General features: G+C 36.1%; 1 long non-coding RNA gene across 1 annotated transcript; it reads right to left on the bottom strand.

The window, feature by feature from the left end:
* Positions 1-125: 125 nt before the first annotated feature.
* On the bottom strand, positions 126-2,885 carry LOC107953025 (uncharacterized). The gene is made up of 3 exons (XR_001699031.2): positions 2,644-2,885; positions 1,025-1,407; positions 126-949 (listed from the first exon to the last, which is right to left on the bottom strand). It is a non-coding gene; the product is annotated as an uncharacterized lncRNA (long non-coding RNA).
* Positions 2,886-20,805: the final 17,920 nt, after the last annotated feature.

Genomic DNA, 20,805 nt, shown 5'->3' with positions numbered 1-20,805 from the left:
ACAAAAGTTTTTACTTATCTTTATTATTGCATGTTTAAATTTGTACTAATTATTCTTTATTTTATATCTAAAAATTGTAAAACATATGTTAAAAAACATAAAATTATTACAATAGTAACTAAAAATAGCATAAAATTATTACCTTTTATTGCAACAATAACAGCTACCGTAACAGAACAAATTAGTCCACTGACAAAGCTTATACAGTCTTAGACATTTACACTGATTACACAATACAACCATCCTCACCATCATTCCATCAACCTCTCCATAACCAATTTGATAACAGCAGATGCATCAACTGTGACCGCTACCTTCACAAATGGTTGATCGGACCACTCCGTAATTTTAGCAAACCTGCTCAAATGCATCCCACTAAATAACGAACAATCATATATCATTACAGAATTTGAAGGGTACAACTGCATGTCTACACATTATATCTACTTTATATCCAATCCAAGACAAGCACAACATCACTGCATAGAAAAAGCTTTCATATACAATTTGATTTCCTTTACTTTGTATCACTTCATCCAGCAGCTTATTCCATTTTTAAACATTATAAATCATGGCTTAATAAGAGAATCCTGAAACTGACATGTCATGATACTGTAAAGCTTATTACTCTTTCTCTGCAGTCAAGTGTGGCTCAAATAGGGCATTTGTTAAGTTACTCAAAGGAGTAGGTTTTCTTTATTTACAAATTATGGTTAATAGTTTTTTTTTTACTACTAGCTGCTGCAATTAAATATTCTAATAAAGCTCATTTAGTCTCCTTTAGTTCCAATACACACACAAAAAATATCTACCCTCTTCTGCTTGTTGTATAATAGTGTTAGTCCCCGTGTGTTGCCATTTTTTTGAACTCTGATAGCACCCTCCTCGTAGGTGATAAGTGAAGGATTAATGGCTGCAAGCATGGCTATTGGATCATGAAGGTACACAACTGCAGAATGGTAGTGAATAAATTAGAAAGTTCACGGTTCAGCAGAAATCCCTTAACCATTTCCGGTAGACGAACCTTTTGTGTTGTATGCATCATGATGATAATTGAAGTACACCTCTCGTATCTTCAACAAGTACTGAGCAAATTTTCCATTTTAACTAGCCAATGTTTCTCAGTCAAAATCTAAAATATGACAAGTTTGATTAAAAAAAAAGGTGGAAACTTAAAAGAAAAATTAAAAAAATGAGGAAAGAAGTTCCAGAAATTAAATTTATAAGGTGTTCATATAGACCTATAGATAATAGAATAATCCTCGCTAACAACATATTGACAAAGATAGAGAAATAGCCAAAATGAGTGCCTGTCAAAACAATTTGATGAGTTACATTTATCCCCACAGCCAAAACATCTGCTCCACATGTGAACACAATATCTGCAGCATCTGGATCACCAAAGATCTGTCATTCAACTCAGCATTTGGAACAATATGTAAGACAGAGTGTATGTAGCCATGACACTAGCATGCAAAAACATTGAAGCGTCAAAAATTCAAATAAAAGGTTTATTTTTAGATTTTTTCCTTTTATGAACACCATCTTCAACTGTTGAAATCATATGAACACCTAACATCTTAAGAAGTAAAAGTTAGACCAGGTAGAAAGAATTTTTTTTGAAAGAGGGTAGAAAGAACTTGAAAAGATCAAGATAAGAAAATGATGGTAGTGATTTTTTATGGTTTAACAATTAACAAGCATGAAGGTAATTATATTATAAAGTGCATATATATAAAGCTAGTTATCATTCAAATTATATCAAGGAAAGATAAATGAATACAAGCTCAAAATCCCCCAAAATAGTTCTTATACTAAGCTTGAGATGATGTTAAAACTAAAATCTATCTGACTAATGTATTTATGTCGAGAATATCACAAGTCCTTCATTCAAATGTTCAAAAACATGCTGCTGTTTCATTTAAATCTTGGGATGACTGTGACATGAAAGACAACAGGAAGGAAGGTACTACAGAGGTGACTACTTCTCATAGAAATGGTGGTAAACAACGGGAAGGCTGCAAATATTGTTTGGCTATCTGTTGAGTTGTATCATAGGTGGCTAAATGTGGACCTTCTTAAACTGTCCCTCCAAGGAAAAAGCACAAAGGAAATACTAGAAGTACTTTCTGATTCAGCAACGAACATATTCATGGAATTTAAGAAGAACAATACGAATCTGTGGCTAATGGATAGCCCTTCAAAGTGGCCTATCAAGGTATTGGCTGCTAATATTGGTTGCTAATTCCATGTACAGGATAAGCCAATCCCTTTTGCTAGACTACAAAAATAAAAATTACGAGACGAGTGAAAGATTATTCAAAGCGATAAGGGTCATGGTTTCTGATATATTGGCAGCTTGTCTCGCCAACTTACAATGTTTCATTTTAATCAAGTGTTCGACCAGCGCCATAGAAGAGAGGGAATAGAGTGTGAGACATGCAGCTCATGTTCTGGGGAAAACTAAAAGGTGCATCATTTACAAAAACAACAAGCACAAGAATAAAATTTAATCCTAAACCCAGAAAAAAAATTAAAAATAAAGAAATAGAGAAAGGCATAAAAATAAAGAAACAGATAAAGAAATCACGAACAAAGAAATAAAAATCGAAATAGAAAAAGAAGCTGTAAAGAGAATATTACCTTCTGGGAGAGATTCAGAATCGAGAAGATTAAAAGAGAAGACAATCGAAAATTTTCAATTTTGATGAGAAACTTGGGGGAATTTATCACGGAACAAAGCAAACTCTTACCGAAAAAGATGGGGGAAGGGGAAGGGGAAGGGGAAGGGGAAGGGAAGGGAAAGGGGAAGGGGAAGGGAAAGGGAAAATCGTGTTGCTTCTTTTCCTGAAAATCTCTTACCGAAATAAAAATAGTAAGACATTTTCCTAAAGTAATGGCTTTGTTTTCCGTGTTTTATAATTCATTTTACTTAGGAAATTGTTTTCAGTCAAACAAACACTAGAAAAGGCTGAAAATTTTTTTCGGAAAATATTTTACTTCCAAACAAACAGACCCTTACATTAGTATATCACACATACTCGCGCGTGTCACAATTTTTAACTTGTATTTAAATGTGTTCTAATGTGCCCATAGGGGAAATTTACAAAATAATATTATAATAATTATTATACAAATAATATGGACTTACTTTTATTTATTAAAATGAGATGTTTTTGAACCATATAAAAAATTAAAGTTTTCCAATGCTCAATTTCATATAAAAAAATGTAAAAAATAAATAAATTTGTAATCTGTAAAAATAAAAAATTATGAAAGATAAAAACTCTTTAAAATTTAAATCAATAAAAAATATATTTTTTAAAATTCTAAAATTTAATATTATCTACACCAGACTAAATTAGTTGGATTAGAAATTGATTAAGGTATCGAACTGAGCTAAAAATCTGTTGAGTTGGTAGTTGAATTAATTTCAAACTAGTTTATCCAATTAGTTCCCAAAATGACTTTCCAACCAGTTCAAAGCAAATAAATTATAAAAAAATATAAATTATAAATTATAAAAATTGATTCAATTATCAATTCAAATAGTTTTTAGCCTAGAAGAACCAATCTATACCAATTAAAACAATAGTAAAAAATTTTATAAAATTTTATAATGTCGTAAAAAGCTATAAAAATGTAAAGAAATATAAAGTCCATAAGAAATTAAAAAAATAATCGTACCAAAAGAATCATTTTATAATTTTTCTATAACTTTTAGTGATTTTTATTTTTTTTCTTTTTTTGTCACATGCCAAGTTGTGTTGCGACACGTGATGGCTTTAACTAAAAAAAACTGGGGGTCGTTAACTTTAACAGTTAACTATTAAAGTTAATGGTTAAAGGGTCTTTTTATGTATTTTATATTTTTTACAGTATTTACAATTTTTTTCTAATTTTTAATAAATTTTAAATTTTTTTAACTTTTTTAAATTTTAATAATTTTTATTGATTTTTATTTTTTATAATTTTTTCCACATGTCACATTGCGATTGTGACACGGGGTGGCTTTAACTGAAAAAATTAGGGGCGATTAACTTTAATGGTCAACTATTAAAGTTAACGGTCAAAGGGCTTTTTTTATGCATTTTGACAGTTCAAATACCCAATTGAGTGCCAAAAAAAAGGGCTTAAATTCTTTTTTTAAAAAAAAGTTTGAGGGTCTTTTTTATACATTTTGAAACTTCGAACACCCAAATGAGTGCAAAAAAAATAAGAGCAAGGTTTTTTTTTTAGGGTTTTTTATACATTCTTAAGCCTTAATAATACTAGGATTGTTGCCCCTCTCATCTATTACGAGGGGATTTGAGCCTCTAATATATTGGCTCCAATTATATGTGATCCATAGACTTTTGACCCAACACTTTATAATTTTAATCCAACCCAATATTTGTTTTCTATTTCTCAAAATATTATTTATTCAATCACTTTAATTCATTAAATTAACTTAATTAATCTCTCAATTAAATAATTTTTCAACCCAATTCCCATTCCATTAAAATCATGACAACTTTACCATAAAAAAATTTATAAGGAAATATATTTAATTTTCTTATTCAACGGAATTATAATGGCTAATTAATTTAATTTCATTTTCGAACTTTAATTATTTAATTATAATTAATAAAATAATAATTCAAAAAATATTAAATTAATTCTCAAGTCATTTATGTACTTAGAAAGAAGAAGCATTCATTTGTGAATGCAACCTATTTCTAAGAAAATTAAGCTGAAGGAATTAGAAGCATTCATCTGTCGCGATTGGAATTAGAAGCTGAAGGAAAAGGAAAGATGGAAATAAACAAAAACTTCGTGGATGAGAAGTTCTTCCAACTCAAGACGGTTTCTGAAACACTTTGGTATGCATACATTGTCAATTATTTAGCCCAAGGCATTTTCCCAGTGGACGCAACATGGGCACAGAAAAATAAGATTAAGTATGATGCCAGAAAATACACATAGGAGGAACCATTGTTTTTCATTAATGTGTCGATCAATTAATTCGGTGTTGTGTCGCTGAAGAAGAAGTAGCAGATATTCTAATGGGATGTCATACATCTTCGTGTGGAGATCACTTCGGAAGCAAGAGAACTACAAAAAAAAGGTGTTGCAATCCAAATTCTAATGGCCTACCATAAACAAAGACGCCTACAAATTTTTGCAAAGATATGATATATGCTAAAGAATAGGGAACGTTTCGAGAAGAGATGAGATGCTGCAAAATGGGATTTTGGATGTGGAGATTTTTTATGTATAGGGTATAGATTTCATATGACCGTTTACGATTTTCTTTGAAAACTAATATATTCTTCTCGCTGTGGATTATGTCTGAAAGTGGGTAGAAACGACTGGTTTACCAACTAATGATACTAAAGCAGTACTGAAATTCTTACGGAAGAACATATTCACACGATCTGTAACCTCGAGAGCCTTGGTTAGTGATGATGGTTCTCATTTCTGCAGTCGACAATTGGATGCTGCACTAGCCAAATATAATGTCAAGCATCGAATTACCATAACATATCACCCTCAGGCCAATGGGTAAGAAAAAATATCCAATCGACAAGTCAAACAGATTTTGGAAAATATGGAAAATCCAAACCTTAAGGGTTGGAGTACGCATTTGGATAATGCTCTATGGGCTTACCGAACAACATACAAAATGTCGTTAGGTATGTCACCATAAAAAATCATTTGTGGGAAGAAATGTCATTTGCCAATAGATTTAGAAAAGAAGGCATATTGGGCAATCAAAGAATTGAATTTGGATCCAACTTTAGCAAAGGAAGCAAGATTATTCCACCTAAATGAGTTAAAAGAGTTCAGATATTTGGCATATGAAAATGCCAAACTTTACAAATAAAAGGAAAAAAAAAGACATAACGCACTAATCAAAACAGAATCCTTTTCACTTAGACAGCAGGTACTACTCTTCAAATCTAGATTAAAACTTTTTCTAGGCAAGTAATGATCAAGGTGGACAAGACCAATTACAATATACTGAGTCTTTCCCCATAGTGCTATGGAACTCAGGACCAAAGATGGAAAAACTTCTTAGTGAATAGATTACTGCCTCCGGATGTACCAATGTCCAGAGTAAAAATCCTGCACAACATATGTTAAAAAGGTAATATTCGCAAGTATACGGGTCAGGTTATAATATAGTTACAACGGAGTAGGTGAGTACTTCGAAGATAGTACCCAAGGAAGGCGAGCACTAAATTAATCCTAACCTAGGCACAAATAGAACTAATTAGTACTTTAAATAAACTATATTACGACTAAACATAAAAATAGAGTTTTTAATAACTAAATAACTACAATAATAGAAATAGAAAAACTTGGAATATTTGCTATGGAAACTTAGTCAAATTTGAGCATGGGTGATTAGCTTGCTTTGGTAATCCTAATTAACTGTATCTTCGGGTTCCTCGTTTAATCAACTAGTCGATACCCTAGCAGGACCTTCAGATCTTCCACCAAAATATCGAATCAGTAAGAACTACTTATCTCTCGACCTCACAGTCCAGACCAGTTCGAGGCTAAAGTGTTCATGGATAGGCCATACCAATTTTGGGTTAATTTCCACTTGAATGACTTCCTAGGGTCATCAAGCCTAGGGTTTATGTTCTTCCTCTCCTAAATAGCTAATTCGTTAAGAGAAACCTACAAAACAGTTAATTAATCATCCTCCACTCGCTAATCCCCTAATTTCTTCCGGAATTCCGTTTGAAAGAAGTCCCAAGTTACTCGCTCGTTCGGGACTATGGAAATCAAGGTCCTCCACCAATAGTAGGCTGAGTCTCGCAACAAAGATACAGCACATTTTAGACATTCATCGGGTGTGCATGACAATTCATCGAACACCCGAATGGTGTTATCAAGCCAGAACTCGGCCCTTTCGGCATCATCAGTTACTATGGCCTTGAACTCCTCGGCCCCACGCTTCCTAATCAAGTCTACCGGTGGCTTACTCAGCCTCACAGGATCAGCGACTGATGGCATTACAGGCTCTTGGGGTGGATTATTCAAATTTGGGAATTGTTGGACAGCCGGGTTGGCTCGGGCATACTGCGCGACCCACTCATTCATCATGGTAAAGAAGGCTTGTTTAGCCCCCTCACATTGATTATTCGCAGATGACTGAGGTTCAACAGGCGGCGTCCCTTGAGCAGGAGCAGCCGCTACGCTCTCAACGTCATCCGCTAGGGTTCTTTCCTCACCGGGATCCATTTACTAATCAAGACAAAAACATTTCAACCGTCAGAAGTCATCACCCTTTTAAACATTAACATTATGGCATGTATAGCTAGACTCATACGTGCTATGGTAGTCCTAGAACCGACTAAACCATAGCTCTGATACCAATAAAATGTAACACCCCGAACCCGAAACCAACACCGGAGTCGAACACGAGGTGTTAACTGGCTTTAACCCCTTACAAAATTTATTTTCCAGACACTGCCCAATCTGTGTACTAGTCGTTTTAAAAAAATCATATCTTGAGTTTCGTAACTCGAAAATCAGTTTCGTAATTTTTCCCAGAAACTAGACTCATGTGCCCATCTATGTATTTTTTTCTAGAATTTTTTGTCGGGCCAATTAGTACAGTTTATTAGTCAAAGTTCCCCAAGTTGCAGGGGTCGACTACACTGACCTTTGCCCATTACGACTTGAATATCTCCCTGCACGGGGATTCAATACTGGTGCCGTTTGTTTCTATGAAAACTAGACTCAGAGAGGAATCTGTACATATATGGTACGACCCCTAATTATCTCTGGTTAATTTATAATGAATTTCCAAAGTCGGAGCAGGGAATCCAGAAACCGTTCTGGCCCTGTCCCACAAAAATCTGATTATCTCTTAATATACTGCCCATATGATCATTTCGTTACTTCCTCATGAAAGCAGACTCATCGAGCTTCGATTACATAATTTATTCATCAATTAATTCCACTCCTACTATTTTTAGTTATTTTTCAATCTCATGACACTGCTGCTGCCAGCATCTGTTACGAAAGTAACTAGGCCCATTTCATGCCTACCATTGATTCAACTCAATCGAACATTCGTGCCATTTTCGCATGGCTTAAAGTTTACATGCCATAATTCAAACACAACGTACTAGCTTATACATGCCAAAATGATCTTCTAAGCACACTAAGAAGAAAGTACCAAAACTTGCTATCCGGTATGATGACTTCGATGACGGCCCGACCCCGCAAAAATTGATGAGTCCAAGCAACCTATAATGGGTGACAAGGAAACACCGGGTGAGTTTATAACTCAGTAAGTCATAAGCAATGCTCTACTATACATCAATAACATTATCACAAGAGGAACAAAATGGAATGAGACAATTTACTCCATCCATACCGAACCATGCCATAGTTCCTCCAACCTATCGATTCAATTTCATATCAATTCATGCATTCACAACTCATATACTCATCAATAGGACATTGAAGCATTTTCATAAATCAATTTATTTTCGTTACAATCAAACAACAAAACGGCCTTTCACCCATCCTACGATAAATTTCTTTTATGTACGTGACTTCAAGTATAGTTGTCACATAGGTTCAACTTACCGAGCTCAACACCAAGTATAAGCATAGCACATATTAGTCATGTACTCAAGACACTTACCCGATCCGCTGTCCGCGATCGACTCAATAGTGTCGCACACATAGTGTCCATAATGATTCACGAATGTATATCGAGTCCGCACACTCAGTGCTATATAATCAACTCGCACACTTAGTGCTACATAATCAAATCGCACACTTAGTGCTACATAGTCAAACTCGCACACTTAGTGCCGCATGGTCAATTCGCACACTTAGTGCATCATATTCATTTCGCACACTTAGTGCAACATAGTCGAATCGCACACTTAGTGCTGTACAATTTAATCCCGCGCACTTAGCGCCAATCTCATGGTCATAAATGGTTATCCCGCACGTTTAGTGCCGAGACCAACAACTCATTACATCTTACCTCTTTTCTTTCATTCAACAATTTCATCATCACATACGTACATGCATATATATATATGTACATTTATTCATTCCATTCAGCATCAATACATAACATTATGACCATTGAAATAATACCAACTACATGCTTAATGACTTACCTCGTGTTGGGTAAGACGGTTCCAACTCGGCTACTCGATAACCTTTTCTTTGCCTTTGCTCGATTCACCTCCTTTAACTCCTTGAGCTAAATCAATAATTTAACTAGTTTAACCACCTTGCTAAATATTTACAATCCAATTTCACATGTATATGTATGTTAGTATATTCGGCTAATAACCTCATGCAACTATCATGTCATCAAAAAATCTAATCACACATGCACATGCATTAGGTAAGTTACCTTTGCTAATTTTAAACCCAACATCACACAAGCTCTCAAGAGATGGCCGAATGCCTCTTTTGTTACCCAACTAATCATTCAACAATTCCATCCCCTTTACCACCCTTTTATGCCTAATTATCTAAATCAAGATAAGGTCATCAACATGCCTAACCATAGCCGAATGTGCAACATTAATCTATCACCTCTATCTCTTAAATACTATCAAGTTCATTTACTTCTAATTTCTTAAGTTCAACATCTTAATGCCCATTATAGCTACTCCCATAATCTACATTTAAAAATCGGCAACACCCACATTCAACTATCTTAGCCGAATACTCCTCCACACTTAGACCAAAGTATGCACATTAAACTTAATACAACTTTCATTATACCTTTCACCCTAAAACATAATTTATAAATCTTGCCCTTCCTTCCATGTTTCGGTCAATTATTCAAATTACCTCATAGCATGAACATTTTTTTTTTCAACTAATCTAGCATGCTCATTCGGCCTTAACAATGAACCTCTTCTCATACAAGGACAAAAATAAATCAAATGAACCTTCCATCTAAACCCCATTCTATCTTCTACTCATTCAATAATACATGTAAACAACTACTAATTCTAGTACTTTGATACACGGTTTAGTGTCCAACCATCATAAAAGTTTGAATCCTTCTTAATATTGTCAAAATACATTCACAAATTGACTTAAACATATAAGAAGATTTAACTAACACTTCAAAACTTACCTCCTACTAGCAAGGTGTAGTGCCGAATTGCCTAAAGGAGAATTTTCCTTTTTCTCTTCTTTGGTTTCGGTTTTGGCAAGGTGGAGAAGAATATGAACACTCCTCTTCCCTTTTTCTCTTTTATTCCATTTTATTATAATTATTTTAAGTCATTTGTTAACTAAACAAAACATAATAAATTGGAATAAGTGGAGCACCATCACTCCTTGGCCGGCCACCCATCATCTTTTGGGCAATTTGACATGCAAAACCACTCTTTTTGGTACATGCACTAATAGACCATTTGAATTAGACTATCATATTTTTACAATGTCTCAAATTGATCCCAATTAATAATTTCTCATGCAATTGGTAAAATTAGGGAGTGAAACTTCCACATACTCATGTTCACACATAATAAGCATAGAATATAGCAAGTAATTATTTTTACGACTCGGTCTTGTGGTCCCGAAACCACTTCCCGACTAGGGTCAATTTTGGGCTGTCACAAACAAAACTAGAAATAAACCTAAAGCCTAAGAAAAGAGAAGACTAAAGACTAAAACTATGAAGAAATACAATATGAAAAGATGTCCATAACATATGTTAAATGAGTCTATTTATAAACTTAAACTCGCCGTCGTCCTTAACTAGCTGCAGTTCTCATGCTTAATGTTTTATTGTACAGAACAAAACACCATTGGCTCGTGATTATTTCTTATACAAAGTCTTTAACACCCCTAACCCGTATCCAACACCGGGATAGGGCTAGAGGCATTCCCGAAACTTTACACTTTTAGTATACTAACTCGGGTCACAAAATTTCATTTGAATTTAAAACTTTTCAATCATGAACATCTCGTCCCTTGTATAGGCCTTCGAGACCTATAACATATCGAAAGGAAATATGGGACAAATACGGGCACGTTCAATTAGTCTTGGGCTCCTCAGAAAATTTTTCTTAACTAAAAGGGACACACGCTCGTGTAGATGGATCGTGTGGACTCACACGCCTGTGTATCTGGGGGCACACCCATGCCCTTCAACCGTGGGCAACACTGACTTATCAACACGGCCATGGAACACGCCCGTGCTACCTGTCCATAAACGAAACTGTCATTTTAATAAGGCCATGGAGCATGCCAGTGTGGCCTACCCGTGTACAACTTTGAGCTAAAGTTTTAAGTGCAGGGGACACACGGCCATAGCACATGCCCATGGGAGGGAACCGTGTGTCACACATGGCCTAGACACTCGCCCGTGTGTCTAACCATGTGGACTTTATTAGGCTATTTTCCAAGCCTTTAGTCTCCCCTTTATACCACTTGTGCCTAATGGTTACCAAGTTTGAGAAGAAGCATGATTATATACTTGTAAATAATCTTAATGAAAGTAGTTGTATAGAAACCTCATATCATTGGTTTCATACATAAATGGTTGTTTCCTATTTAGTGTCATGGGTTCCCATATTACTTTTATCCATCTGAAATTGGCTCATTCATGTGATTCATTGCCAATTGATAGCAACCCATCCTTCGTAATTAAAACCATGCATAAAATCGTAGGTCATAGCCTACTTAAATTAAGCCAATTTTCATGGCATATACAAAGAGATAAACATATTTTTACATGGCTTTACTAGGCAAATCAAATGACACATATAACAAAATACTCAAAAATACTATACATGCCATTGAACAAAATAAACTGAGTCTTTATACCAAAGCTTGTTTAGTTTATAGTGTGTTCACTTCCCAATTGTCTTCCAATCCTTATGAGTCCTTGAGATCTGTGAGACACGGAAAAAGATAGGGGTAAGCATTTTCATGCTTAGTAAGCTCGAATAACCAGAAAGTAAACTTACCGAGTAATTAGCAAACATCCATACTTATTTCATGAAATCATCCATTATGAAATGATTTCCTATCACATGCACTCAATTAATGAGTTAGTCACATAATCATGTATTATGTAATTTAACTAGATGAGCTCATCATTCAACATTTCATTCATATATGTATATCCCATGTTAATCTCGTTGAGTTTCTAGGAAACCTCGATGGAATACCCATTATCCGTTAATTCATACGAATGATTATTCCATCTATGCACTCCCGCGAACATCACATCATGTGGCAAGATTACCAGTTCAGGCTAAATCCCCCATTATATGAACTCATAAAGTGATGTTGGGATTACCAGTTCAGGCTAAATCCCTTATAGCGACAAACACCCTTAATGAGCTCGGATCTGAATTACCAATCCAGGCTAAATTCAGACCCTAATTGGATTACCCGTCCGGGCTGAATCCATCATGCACACATATTCTTCGGGAGGCTTCATCATTTAAGGAACACCCATCCGAGCTAGATTCATTTTCATACCTGAGATCTCGGATTATCCATCTGGGCTAAATCCTTACTGCAACACATGCAGGATCTAAGTTTATCTTTTCAATGAGGGTTTATCCATCGAATTCCCTTTTTCAACCTCAACCGAGATATTTTTCACATGTTATCATCAATATGCATTTCTATGATATTTCATACCAATAACAAATACAATCATCAAGCATTCATAACTCATACAATTATGCATATCAAGGGTTTACTTTAAATTATTCAAACTTACCTGGTACTTTTTTTGGAGTTGTGTTTCGGTTATTTCGAAACCTTGCGTTTACCACGATTGACCTCCGAAATTTGTTCCTCGGGGTCTATAACAACAAAATTAATTCATTAATACCCCACATTATATATTTCAATTTTAATACCTATCCCCAGTCCAAATGACCGTTTTGCCCCTAACCTTTCACATCTTTACGATTTAGTCCCTAAGCTCGTATAATGAAACACATGCAATTTCTATCTTACCCAAGCCTAACCGAACATTTTTATCTCTTATGGAAACCCACATTTTTCATTATTTTCCTCAATTCTACCACACATTTACATCTTTTGCAAAATAGTCCCTATAAGGGTTTCTCATGAAAACCAACTTGGAAAAGATGTTTAACACACATTTATCTTTCATATTCTTCCATAATCCATCAAAATACCAATAACTCATGCATGGGTAAATTTTTTAACATGAACCCTAGTATGAAATATGGGTAGAAATGGAGAAAGCAAACTACCGGGATTTTAAAAATACAAAGAACATGAAAAACGGGGCTTGAAAGCACTTACTATTAAGCTTGAAAATTGAAGAAACCCTAGCTATGGTGTCCTGCAAATTTCGGCAGCTATGGGAAGAATATGAGCATATTTTTGCTTTATTTTTCTCTTTTTATGTCATTAAAATTCCTAATGACCAAAATGCCCTCATGCCCTTTCTTTAAAATTTTATCCATACAAGCCACTTTTTATCCAAAAATTTAGAATTTAGGCAAATTGATCTCCAAGACCTTCTAATTCATAATCTATAGCAATTTCATACAAATTGCTTCTAGAATCCAAGTTTTACAATTTATTCAATTTAGTCCTTAATTTCCAATTGGACATCTTATACTTAGAATTTCTTCATGAAACTTTAACACATGCATATACTCATATTCTAGGCCTCATAATAATTATAAAATAAATATTTTTATGTCAGATTTGTGGTCCCAAAACCACTATTCTGACTAGGCCCTATTTCGGGATGTTACATTTCTCCCCCTTAGGGACTTTCGTCCTCGAAAGTCTTACCAGAAAACAGATTCGGATATTGGCTTCTCATGGTTTCTTCCAGCTCCCATGTAGCTTCTTCAACACCATGTTGATGCCATAAGACTTTTACAAGAGCCACATCTTTATTTCTCTTCGCGAGCCAATATCTTAATCGGTTCTTCTCCACATGTCATGTCTGGTCGAATTTCGATCTCAGTCGGCGAAATCACATGAGAGGGGTCTAATCGGTATCTCCTTAACATGGATACATGGAACACGTCATGAATCTTTTCCAATTCGGGTGGCAACGGCAAACGATTGGCTACCGGTCCAACTTTTTCAGTGATCTCGTATGATCCGATAAATCGTGGACTCAGTTTACCTTTCTGACCAAATCTCAATACCTTTTTCCATGGAGATACTTTCAAGAATACTTTATCTCCAACTTGGAACTCAACTTCCTTCCTTTTCAGATCAACGTAAGACTTTTGTCTATCTGATGCCGCTTTTAAACAATCCCATATCACATTAACTTTTTCTTCAGTTTCTTTAATCAGATCAACTCCATGAATCTGATTTTCCTTGAGTTCTGTCCAGTACAATGGAGTTCAATATTTCCTACCATACAAGGCCTCATAAGGCGCCATCTTCAAACTTGTTTGGAAACTATTGTTGTAGGAAAACTCTCCCAATGGCAGGTATTTTTCCTAACTACCCTGAAATTCAATGATGCAACAACGCAACATGTCCTCGAGAATCTAAATCATTCGCTCAGATAGACCATCGGTCTTAGGGTGAAAAGCTATGCTAAAATTTAACTTCATACCTAAAACTTCTTGTAACTTCTTCCAGAATCTCGAAGTGAACCTCGGGTCTCTGTCTGAAATAATCGATAGTGGTATTCCGTGCAATCTTACTATCTCAGAAATGTACAAATCGGCCAATCTATAAGGGAATAATTCGTCCTTACCGGGATAAAATGAGTCGACTTTGTCAGTTTGTCCACTATAACCCATTTGGCATCTTTCTTTTTTGGAGTCAAAGGTAATCCTGTCATGAAATCCATGGTAACTTTGTCCCACTTCCATTTGGGAACCGTTACAGGCTGTAACAGACCTGAAGGCTCTTGATGTTCAGCTTTAACTTGCTGACATACTAGGCATTTCGATACAAATTTAGAAACATCTCTTTTCATGCCGTTCTACCAGTACATCTTCTTTAAATCGTTGTACATCTTGGTACTTCCCGGGTGAACTGACAAACGACTGTTATGTGCTTCTTAGAAAATCTTCCGAATAAGTTCATTGTCTTTGGGTACACAAACCCTATCTCTAAACATTAAACATCCATAGGACTAATTCGAAAATCTGACTCAACACCAGACTCATATTGAACCCTTTTTACTTGCAAGTCAACATCATTAAGCTGAGTATCATGAATTTCCTGCAGAAATGTTGGCCTAGCCTCTAACTCGGCCAAAACTGAACCATCATCAGGCAATGTCAAATGAGTATCTATGGCTCTCAGGGCATACAAGGATTTTCTACTCAATGCATCGACGACAATATTCGCCTTTCCCGGGTGATAGTCAATAATCAAATCATAATCTTTAATTAATTCTAACCATCTCTGATGTCTCAAATGTAATTCTTTATGAGTCATCAAGTATTTCAAACTCTTGTGGTCCATGAATATACGGCAAGTCTCGCCATACAAATAATACCTCCAAATTTTTAAGGCAAAAACAATGGCAGCAAGCTCTAGGTCGTGGGTTGGGTAATTCTTCTCGTAAGGCTTCAATTGTCGTGAAACATAGGTTGTCACATTGCCATTCTGCATAAGTACACAACCTAATCCATTTAAGGATGCATCACTGTAGACCACAAACTCTTTTCCCGGTTCAGGTAGCACTAAAATAAGAGCTTCAGTCAGCAATGTCTTTAACTTTTCAAAACTTTGCTGACACTTCTCATTCAAACTTAATGTCTTTCTATAGCAGCTTCGTCATCAGATTCGCTATCATGAAAAATCCTTTTACAAACCTTCGATAGTAACCAGCTAAGCCCAAAAAGCTTCTAACCTCGATTACATTCTTAGGCAATTTTCATTCAACAATTGCAGAAATTTTACTTGGATCAACTCGAATGCCTTCACCCGAAACTATATGACCCAAAAATCCAACTTCTTGGAGCCAGAATTCACTCTTGCTAAACTTAGCATACAGGTGCTTTTCCCGCAAGGTTTGCAACACAATTTCCAGATGCTTCGTATGCTCTGTCTCATCTCTAGAGTAGATCAAAATGTTGTCAATAAACACAACGACAAACTTATCCAAATATGGTCGAAAGATCCTATTCATTAGATCCATAAACACAGCCGATGCATTTGTCAGCCCAAACGGCATGAAAAGAAATTCATAATGGCCATACCTCGTTTTGAAAGCTATCTTGGGTACATCCGAGTCTTTAACTCGCAGCTGATAATAGTCAGACCTCAAGTCTATCTTGGAGAATACGGTGGCTCCTCTCAATTGGTTAAACAAATCCTCGATCATTAGCAAATGTTAATTATTCTTGATAGTCACCTTGTTTAGTTGCCGATAATCGATACATAACCTCATCGACCCATCTTTCTTCTTCATGAACAATACGGGGGCACCCCAAGGTGAAAAACTTGGCCTTGCGAATCCTTTACCTGTCAGCTCTTGCAACTATGCCTTCAACTCTTTCAACTCAGTTGGTGCCATTTTGTATAGAGCAATAGAAATGGGAGTCGTCCCTGGCATCAACTCAATACCAAACTCTATCTCCCTTTCAGGAGGTAGTCCGGGTAGTTCTTTCGGAAACACATCTGAATACTCAGCACAGACTCAATCTTTAATGCAATATCCTTAGTGTTCATCACAAACGCAAGGTAGGCTTTGTATCATTTCCTCATATATCTCTGGGCAACCATTACTGTGATTACAACCGGCGGCGAACCCAATTCTCTTGATTCAACCCGTAGAATCTTATCATCCGAGCATTTCAACTTAATATACTTGCTACCACAATTCAAAATTACATCATGAAGGGCTAATCGATCCATACCAAGTATTACATCAAATTCATCAAATGGTAACAACATAAGGTTAGCTGGGAAACAACAACCTTGAATCGTCAAAGGACAATTGTCACAGACTTTATCAACTAGAACCGACTTGCCTAGTGGGTTCAACACTCTAATAATGAATTCTATAGGTTCCACAGATATGTTCATACTAGACGCCAATCTCATGCAGATATCTGAATACGTTGACCCCGGGTCAATTAAAGCAACAACACTTGTATTAAAAAGAAAGAAAGTACCCGTAATAACATCAAGAGCAAAGGCTTCCTCTCGAGCACGTATCGCTTATGTTCTTGCCGGGGCTCAAAATTCTGATTTTACAGCGTCTTTAGTCACGACTCGACTGCCATTAGTACTTCCAGGGTATCTCGGAGGTCTACCTTGTGGAAGTGGAGCACTCGACTTCGAAGCTAATTCCTCATCTTTTCAGCTCGTTCCGGGCAGTTTCTGAGAAAATGATTAAGAGAACCACATCTGAAACATGCACCGCTTTTCATTCGGCACTCTCCGAAGTGAAATTTGTTGCAGCTCTTACACTTTGATTTTTTATCATCTACACTCCCCACACTAGTTACCATCGGGGAGAAAGATTTTTGACCTCATCGCTTAAAGCTTCTTGATCTACCCGAATATCCCACTGACGAAGTGAAGCGTTCATGCAGGATTCTGGCTTTCTTCGTGGAGAACGAGAGTGTTTTACCGCTAGACTTCTTGCTCACAACTCGAGCCTCTCTTAGCTTGTTTTATTTCATTATTAAGTTCCTCAGCCTTCTTGGCTCGATCGGCCAATGCGGCAAACTCCCGTATTTCCAAGATCCCAATCAACAACTTGATGTCCTCATTTAGACCTTCTTCGAAGCGTTTACACATTTTTGATTCAGTTTGGACCCATTCAGTTGCATATTGACTTAGTCGTACGAACTCTTTCTCGTATTACGCTACAGTCTTGTTACCTTGTTTGAGTTCCAGGAAATCCTTTCGCTTCGAGTCCAAAAATCGTTGGCTAATGTATTTCTTCCTAAACTCTGCTTGGAAGAAATCCCAAGTAATATTTTCTTTTGGCACTACCGAGGATATGGTCTTCCACCAATTGTATGCAATGTTCTTCAAAAGGGACACAGCACACTTCAAACATTCCTCGGGTGTGCATGACAAATCATCTAACACCGGCGTAGTGTTCTCAAGCCAGAACTCGGTTCTTTCAGTGTCATCATCAACTTTCACTCTAAATTCCTCAGCCCCATACTTTCTAAGCTTATCTACCGGGGCTTTGCCAATTCTTATTGGTGTCATACATCGTGGCACATCCTCTTCAGGTTGGTTAAGGGGTGGGGGTGATCTTGGTATATTAGGGTGATTTCTTAGATAATCCCCAAACCATTCATCCATCATATCAAAGAAGGTAGCTCGGGCCTCTTCTCGACCTTTTAACATCAGCCTTCTACTACTACTAGTTACAGCTCGTTGTACAGAAGTTGGAGCATGGCTCTCGGCTCCCTCGGACTCATCTTGTGCTTCATTAGATGATATTTACTATATTCAAAACAATTTAAACAATCTATCAACATTCAAATAATGGCATGTATAGCGAACCTTAACATCCTCTACAGTAGTCCTAGAACCGACTAAACCGTAGCTCTGATACCAATAAATGTAACACCCCTAACCCGTATCCAACACCGAGACAGGGCTCGAGGCATTACCGGAACTTTACACTTTCAGTATACTAACTCGGGTCACAAAATTTCATTTGAATTTAAAACTTTTCAATCATGAACATCTCGTCCCTTGTATAGGCCTTCGAGACCTATAACATATCGGAAGGCAATGAGGGACAAATACAGGCACGTTCGATTAGCCTTGGGCTCCTCAGAAAATTTTCCTTAACTAAAAGGGACACACGCCCGTGTAGGTGGATCGTGTGGACACACACGCCGGTGTATCTTGGGGCACACCCATGCCCTTCAACCGTGGGCAACACTGACTTATCAACACGGCCATGGAACATGTCCGTGCTACCTGCCCGTGGACGAAACTATCATTTTAACACGGGCATGGCGCACGCCTGTGTCGCCTACCCGTGTACAACTTTGACCTAAAGTTTCAAATTCAAATGAAATTTTATGACCCGAGTGAGTATACTGAAAGTGTAAAGTTCTGGTAATGCCTCGAGCCCTATCCCAGTGTTGGATACGGGTTAGGGGTGTTACAAAGTTGATGTGCAACACACTAAGTCTTGTGTCGCGACATCGAAGGTAGTATGCTCATTCTTCAGGGTATCTTCAGAGGTGTGTCACAACATCCTCAAGCTATGTCACGACACCGAAGGCAGTCTTGAAATTCTTCTATTCTACTACTGTTGTTGCAACATCCAACTCTCTGTGTTGCAACACATCAACCAGTATTGAGTTAGAATACCTTTTAATGGTATCTTGTAACTCACAAAGCATATTAGCTCACCATTAGCCTCATTCGGCCCCTAAGGTTAATAAAAGACTCAAATTACACATTTTATTGAATTTAAATAAAGTAAAAAAAACTTAACTAAAACCTAACTAAAGTGTTTGTATTCAAGCTCCTCAAATGCGAAAACTAGTTTAATCTGCTACACCTAATTATGACAGATCAAACTCCCCCGCACTTAAGTCATTTCTTGTCCTCAAGAAAAGTAGACAAAAGTAGTAAATGAAAAGAAGATCTTTAAGAAAGTATGGTACAAATGTTAGCTTTAGGGCACATAACTAAGCATTTCATATTCACACATAATCTTGGCATGAGATATAGTAGGCTTACCACTTTTATATCAAACACCTAAGTTCAGTATATTACAAAGCATACAAGCATTAAGGGTTTCGAATGTAGGGATCCATCAATAAGTTCTACAGGTAATTTGATTATCCTAGTAGAATACAAATAGTCGTAAATGCAATTGTTTAGTATGACATCAATTCGTAAATAAGTTCACATAGATCACATAGGGCTTTTCGTCTTGTAACATTCTGAGGCTTAAGATAATTATGGAATTCAAGAACAGTAAGCATCAAATAGCTTCAAGCACGAAAATAGTTTCACACATCGTATTGTTCTGTATTCTTCCCCCTTAGCGACCCTTACCCATTCACTGCCTTATTTCTCCTTCTTTCACATTCCTTATTTCTCCATAGGAAATCACAGCATAATATAGCAACTATGACTAGCTTGCGAATTTGTGTGCACTAATGAATGAGTTCCTCTATTTTTGGTGACTTTGTAATTTTTCTCTTTCTTTTTTATACATTTCTCATTTACAAATGCTTTTACTTTCACGAACTTTTTTCTATGCCTATTTGATTTCTTTTTGAATTTTTCTTTTACTGCACATATTGGCTAACCTATAAGTACTTTATCACACTGATCTTTCTATGTCACTCTATTTTTACAAAATTTTGTCGTAATACATCTACTTAACCCTCAATACGTATGGCTAGACGTCTATAGTCGTGCAGTTCAGGACCAAAGAAAAAGGGTAAATATAAATTAACATTTTTTTGGCTTGGATTTTGCATGAATGTTCATCAAGAAGCCTTTTCTAGCTCAAATATAGATACTAAGGATGAAATAAACAGGGTTAGCTTTTTGGCTGTAGGTGTAAACCAAACAATATCTTAGGTCAACCCTAGATATCTTAATATTTACAAATTTAATCAACCAAACAATCATAAATTCAATAATTTATCATACATACTAGCATGCTTGTTTCCCTATATTCCTATATCATATGGTACATTCAATTTCTCAATGCCTATTTACAGTGTAATATATAAAACTTAGTAGTCTAATAATCTAAAATCTAAAATCATGTACTATCATGCCAAATTTATAATAAATAGAATCAACCTATATACATGCTCCTAACCAATCACTTGTATTTTTACAAGCTCAAGCACACAATTGACGATAAAAATC

This window comes from Gossypium hirsutum, chromosome A07 (genome assembly GCF_007990345.1).
Source record: "Gossypium hirsutum isolate 1008001.06 chromosome A07, Gossypium_hirsutum_v2.1, whole genome shotgun sequence".
Classification (NCBI taxonomy): domain Eukaryota; kingdom Viridiplantae; phylum Streptophyta; class Magnoliopsida; order Malvales; family Malvaceae; genus Gossypium; species Gossypium hirsutum.
Note: the sequence above shows the minus strand (reverse complement) of the source record. Positions and strands in the feature narration are given on the sequence as shown.